This window comes from Arachis duranensis, chromosome 10 (assembly GCF_000817695.3).
Source record: "Arachis duranensis cultivar V14167 chromosome 10, aradu.V14167.gnm2.J7QH, whole genome shotgun sequence".
NCBI classification, from domain to species: Eukaryota; Viridiplantae; Streptophyta; class Magnoliopsida; order Fabales; family Fabaceae; genus Arachis; species Arachis duranensis.
Genome location: NC_029781.3, coordinates 87,668,485 through 87,674,323, shown reverse-complemented (window position 1 = coordinate 87,674,323; position 5,839 = coordinate 87,668,485).

The window sequence follows — 5,839 nt, the reverse complement described above, 5'->3', positions numbered from 1 at the left end:
AAATGTGCTTTCCTTAATGGCTTTATTGATAGAGAAGTGTATGTGGCTCAACCCCCTGGTTTTGAACATAAAGATTTTCCTAATCATGTGTTTAAACTTTCAAAGGCTCTTTATGGCCTTAGACAAGCTCCAAGAGCTTGGTATGAAAGGCTTAGTGCCTTCCTATTAGAAAATCAATTTCAAAGGGGTACCACGGACACAACTTTATTTATTAAAGCATCTAATGATGATATTCTTCTAGTTCAAATTTATGTGGATGATATTGTGTTTGGATCGGCCAATGAGTCCTTGTGTGAAGAGTTTGGAAAACTCATGACTAGTGAGTTTAAAATGAGTTTAATGGGAGAGCTAACTTTCTTTCTTGGCCTCCAAATTAAACAAACTCCTAATGGTACTTTTATTCACCAAGGCAAGTATGCAAAAGAATTGATAAAGAAATTTGGCTTAGAGAATTCCAAACCAATTGAAACACCAATGCATCCTAACACTAAACTTGAAAAGGATGATGATGGCCAAAATGTGGATGAGACACGTTATAGGGGAATGATTGGTTCATTAATGTATCTTACATCCTCTAGACCAGATATTGTTCAAAGTGTGGGTGTATGTTCAAGATTTCAATCTCACCCAAAAGAATCCCATTTATCGGCCGTTAAACGCATCATTAGATATATTAAGGGAACCTGTGATTATGGTTTATGGTATCCAAAATATGATGATTTTTGTGCAGTAGGGTTTTGTGATGCAGATTATGCGGGAGATAGAGTGGATAGAAGGAGCACCTCCGGCATGTGCTGCTTCCTTGGAAGCTCACTCAACATGTGGTCAAGCAAGAAACAAGCCACAGTCGCTCTATCCACAGCTGAAGCTGAATATATTTCTGCATCTGCTTGTTGTTCACAATTAATTTGGTTGAAAACTCAATTGGAAGATTACAAATTAAAAATCAATAGTATACCCTTATTTTGTGATAACATGAGTGCAATAAATATTTCCAAAAATCCAGTTCTGCACTCAAGAACAAAGCACATTGAAATCAAATATCATTTTATTAGAGAACATGTGCAAAAGGGTACTATTGATATTCAATTTGTAAAATCTGAAGAACAACTTGCTGATATTTTTACAAAACCCCTCTGTGAAGATAGATTCTTTTTGTTAAGGAAAAGCTTGGGAATGTTTGATTTAAATCATGTTGAAAATTTGTGAATTTCTGATTCTGTCCAATTTTATCTCGTAGGAATGGACGAGATAAAAATAAGGCATGCTGGAAGAGCTATGATTAAGGGGGAGGCTGCGCAGACTTTGCTTCTGATGGGCCCCACAAAATCTTGTTTGACCCCTCACTGACTTTTTATTGATCCCTCATTTTATGATGATCAAAATCTTTTTGATTGTCATTTCAAATCTTATTGGAAGTGGTTATTGTCAAATCAAATCCCTCTCCCCATCTAATCCCTTGATTCTAGGAAACCACCTTTTTCAAAACCCCTTGGTTAATAACCGCGCCATTATGGTTATTAACTTCCCCATCATCTCTCTCCAATCCACATTTATTGCACCACTAACCTCTTTCTCTTCTCACTCTCTTTCGGCACTCCTACCCTTTCATATTCAACTTCTCCATTCATCCTACCATGAAAAAGAAAACGGCGCAAAAGAGAAGTGGCCGAACCCCCATTCCAAAAAGCCCACCTTTTTCATCACCTCAAACTCATACACATATCCATCTTCATTCTACCTCCTCTTCTACTCAATCACCTCCTTCCAAAAGGACCGAAACCATGCGCCGCAAAGTTATCGCTCACAAATCTTCAAGGAGAGGAAAGAACAAGCAATCTAGTGTTCAAGAAGAAGAAGAGGAATCACATACTTCACCACCACCATCACCGCCGCAAAGACCTACTCCACACACAAAAAGCTCTCAGAAAAAGCCAAAGAGCTTTGTTCTGCATGATACAAGAGAACCTGCAAATTTGGAGTCGCTCGATTTCAAGAACAAATTTCACAAAACTCACTCCCATTTTGATCCCTCTCGGTTCTACTCATGTGCTTTCTATGAATTTCATAAAGAGGTTTTTCTGAAACGTCCTCTCTGTCTCTCTTACTTGGTAAATCTTGAAAAACTGGCCACCAAAAGAATCAACTTTACTTCCATGTTTGATGCTCTGAAGTGGACTCCACTGATTCACATTCAGAAATTTGTTTACCCGGGGCTGGTCCGAGAATTCTATGCAAACATTCGATTGATTGATGGCTCAATTCACTCTTACGTCAAGCATGTTTACATGACCCTCAATCCTCAAACCATAGGCGCTGCCCTTGGGTATGAAGATGAAGGGCCAAAAGTTTACATGGTTGATAAGTGGGATGATCAAGTTGGCATTGCACAGCAAATAGTCTTGCAACATATCTGTGCAAATCTCTCTGGTTTGGATGGACTAATCCCAACTTATCGAGCACTCGGCCTTGAGAACTCTCTGTTGCACCGTATCATCACTCACATTCTCACTCCACAAGGCGGTTCTCACCACAGAGTAACAGTTTCTAATTCTATCATTTTATTTGCTCTTCTTACTTCTTCCCAAATTTTATTTGCTTATATTATGATACGTCATATGTGGGAAGCAGTGAAAAGTACCAAAAAGGCTAATCTTCCTTATGGCATGTTCCTCACATGTATATTTGAGTATTTTAAGGTTGATTTGACCAATGAATCTGTTGAGAACAAGGTTTCAATGATTAAAGGAGGAGGAATTTCGGGCAAGAAAGGAAAGAAATATGTCCCTTCTGAACCATCTCTCAGTGATCTGGAGAGCCATCCTGAACCCTCAAATGTTACTGCATCAATCCGGGAGGTTCTCAATGAGATGCGCAACATGTCCAAGTTGATGTTCAAATCCCACAAGACTGCTAGAAAATTGGAATATGAACAGGAAAGGGCTTGAAAGAAATGTCATGATAGAGTTGGCTTCATGATTAAGAGCTTTGATGATGAAATGGGAACAGGGGATTACGAAGCTGATTCCGGTTCAGAATTCAATCTTTCTGATGATTGATGACTGTTTGTTTATTTTTATTTGATATTGGCTCCATTAGGCTCAATCTATTTTTTTTTGTATGAGCATGACTTGATACTCCCTGCTCTGTGATACTTTGATACACTCTTGTTACTTTGTTATGGATATTTTGTTGTGTTTTTCATATTTGGTGCAGGTTCCCCTTGATGACAAAAGGGGGAGGAACATTAGTTTTCCAAAAATTGAAACTAATGAAACAGGGAAGGATTGATTTGCTGAAAACAGGGGATGAAATTTTCAATTGATGAAAATTCATGATCACCCTTGTTTAAGGAACGCATGTTATCATATTTGTTTCACAATGATTACTGCTGCTTATTATACTTGGCATCTAGTTTATAACGATGTTTGATTTATTGAATGCCTGGTTGTTGATTTATCTTGAGGAACATGTTTTTATTAAAATTGGAATATTCTTATTCATCTTGACAAACATGTTGGTTTGAAAATTTATTTTTGGCAGTTTCTTTAAACTGTGATGTCTAACAAACTGCCATGCTTTGATGTAATCATGTGTGATTCAAAAATTGTTTTCCTTCTTAAATAATATGGCTCTGATACCTTGACTGGAAAATATGTGAAATTTTTTTTACAACATTGTTCTGTGCTCTGTTGGTATGTGTATGTTTGAGCAGATAATCAAATTATTGATAACAAATGAGTTTCGTATATCACCAAACTCTGCTCATAAATCAAGCATTCAACATTTCAAAAATTATATGTTGAATAACATTGTTACTTGAAGCTTGATTAAATTGTTACAGTTTAGTGCTTCCCTTAATAAAAATGACATATTGAGGGGGAGCCATGTGACAATTTGAAAGGGGGAGAAATTCAAATTCAAAGGGAGTATTCTTTACTCAATCTTTAAATTTCTTTCCATTTCAATTTTAATAATGTTTGTCATCAAGGGGGAGATTGATGAGTTTGGAAAACTCTAATTTAATTTTGATGATGAACAAACATTATTAAAATAATTAATTACAAAATTATTAATTTGATCTTAATTCATACTTGCTTAATTAATAATTTTGTTGTGCAGATTTTGTATTGGGCCGAAAATAAAGGAAATCTACAGCAAGCCCAGTTTGATTAAAAATTATTCAGCATTCATACAAATGGTTTTAATCATTGTGGCTGAATTGGTTTGGGTCAGATTTAAATATGCAAGCCCAAATGAATGCTTCCTTATGAACTCAATGCATGATCCGAAAAATATATATCAAGAAAGCATCAAGGGCCAGAAATCCATCTTGGAGAGCAAGCCAAGGATGGAGAGCTCGGATTGATGAAGAGTGATGATCAAGAAAGGACGAGAGGTAATTGCATGTTGGGTTTTGCATGGTTATCTCTTCTCTCTCTATGTGGCCGAACCGGTTCTGTTTCTTCCAACGGAACTCCTTTGCTCATCATGATGGATTTCAAAATTTATTAAGAGAAGTTAATACATGGGAACTATGAGAGAGATTGTGTCATTGATTTGATTGAAAGCATCAATGCTGCACACTAAACCACTAGGGAAGTAAAAGCACCTTTTCACTTGAAATGATTAAATCAATTAATTGCTTTCCTTCTAAGTTTATTCTCTCTCATCTCTTTTTCTTCTTCTCTTCGGTCATTACACAGGAAACAATGGTGTCCATGAAAGCAAAATGGAGCTACCGAAGTAGAGGAAGAACACTCTACAGGACCATCACAATGATGGCACGAAAAAGAAAAGTATGTAGTGGCTGAGATTTTCACCAAATATGGTTAGATTTGGTGAGGTAATCTCGAGCTCTTCATGCTCAGAAAAGGAAGATAAAGATTCAGCCAGCAAGGTGAGATTCTTGAGGCATAGCTTGTCTTTGATTCTGCTCAACCACCACAGGAAGTAGCTAGAGTGGCGAAGTGATGGTTGAGGTAGAGATTGAAGCAGATGAAGTCATCATCATCATGAAGCATCAAGGGCCAAAAATCCATCTTGGAGAGCAAGCCAAGGATGGAGAGCTCGGATTGATGAAGAATGATGATCAAGAAAGGACTAGAGGTAATTGCATGTTGGGTTTTGCATGGTTATCTCTTCTCTCTCTATGTGGCCGAACCGATTCTGTTTCTTGAAGGAGGAAGAAGTTGGTTTGGGTGTTGGCTTCAAGTGTGGAGGCTTCCCTCTTCTTTAAAAAGAGAGAACAGCCACTGTTTGGAGCAAGAAAAAAATTTGAGAGTGCAAGGCACAAAGTTCTCAGAGCTACCTGAGCTAACAGTTTTCTCTTCTCCTTCAATGTATTCTGTTTTGTAATTTTCTATTTAATTTTGTCATGTCTTGAGTCTCATGGAAAAAGGAAAACAGTGAGGTTTGTATGAAAAAGCCATAGAGCGGAAAAAGGCAGAGAATGCAAAATTAAAAGAAAAAGCCATAGATGTCTTAGAGTTCCTTTGTACATCTGTGTTGTGTTTCATGATTCTGTGTGAATCCCATTGTAAGTTGGGTTAGCACTTTATAATTTGTAATCTGGATGATTATAGTGAAATTCCATCATTGTTGTGATGGAGCCTGGATGTAGGCTGCACTGCACCTAGCAGCTGAACCAGGATATATCTGGGTGTAATCTTATCTCTCTCTTCCTACTTCAATTCTATTTTTACTGTTCAGATGAAAAATAAAAAATGTCTCGTGTCAAGTGACGAGACAAAATGAAAATGTCTCGTGGTTAGGGACGAGCTAAAAACAGAAAAGTTTCCTCTAAGTCCAACAAGTGTTAGCAAGCAAAAAAAGGGGG